We start from the raw sequence: 540 nt of genomic DNA on the forward strand, positions 1-540 counted from the left end.
CAAAATCTGCACGGCTTTCTACGTCACTAGCCGAGATGAAGTGGCTAACCGTAGCATGCTAGCTTGTTCTCAATGGCAAAACACTGTTACAACAGCCACTAGATCACCATGATCTCCAAAAGAACTACTTCCTGTCCCGGTTCTGCAGGTATTCCACAAGTGGCCCTCAAGAAGTCGCCCATCTAATCCTGCCTTGTTCTGACCAAAGTTAGAGAAAGTGTTAACTACACTGCTAGAATTTTTTTTTTTAATTAAACCTAAACAGCTGATGTAAGTCAAAACTGCAGAACTGTGTTCTGTAATTATTCTACACAACAGTACACACTACACTACATACAACAGTAGGCTATGTGACAGTAAGTTGCGTGGTTATGACACAATAGTTAGCCTATTTTTACAAAAACGATTGCTATGGAGCCATAACCTGAGCTACAAGGTAAAGGAGATTTTCATATATTGTCATGTTTCTTAAGAAATAAACAATGGACAAATAGAGTCTTTAATATGTTTCTGATGTAAAGTTATTTGCTGTCAAAGTGA

The 540-nt window shown here is 38.3% G+C and overlaps 1 protein-coding gene and 1 long non-coding RNA gene across 5 annotated transcripts in view; both read left to right on the forward strand.

The window, feature by feature from the left end:
- Nucleotides 1–540, forward strand: part of ahsg1 (alpha-2-HS-glycoprotein 1) — a 6,436-nt gene that overhangs the window by 542 nt on the left and 5,354 nt on the right. The gene's annotated exons all lie outside the window — the stretch shown is intronic.
- LOC116695218 (uncharacterized) overlaps nucleotides 1–540 on the forward strand; it is a 1,604-nt gene that overhangs the window by 109 nt on the left and 955 nt on the right. Inside the window, exon 1 of the long non-coding RNA XR_004333383.1 lies at nucleotides 1–540. This exon is cut by the window's left edge and continues 109 nt beyond it; it is cut by the window's right edge and continues 87 nt beyond it. This is a non-coding gene — a long non-coding RNA (uncharacterized LOC116695218).

This window comes from Etheostoma spectabile, chromosome 9 (genome assembly GCF_008692095.1).
Source record: "Etheostoma spectabile isolate EspeVRDwgs_2016 chromosome 9, UIUC_Espe_1.0, whole genome shotgun sequence".
NCBI classification, from domain to species: domain Eukaryota; kingdom Metazoa; phylum Chordata; class Actinopteri; order Perciformes; family Percidae; genus Etheostoma; species Etheostoma spectabile.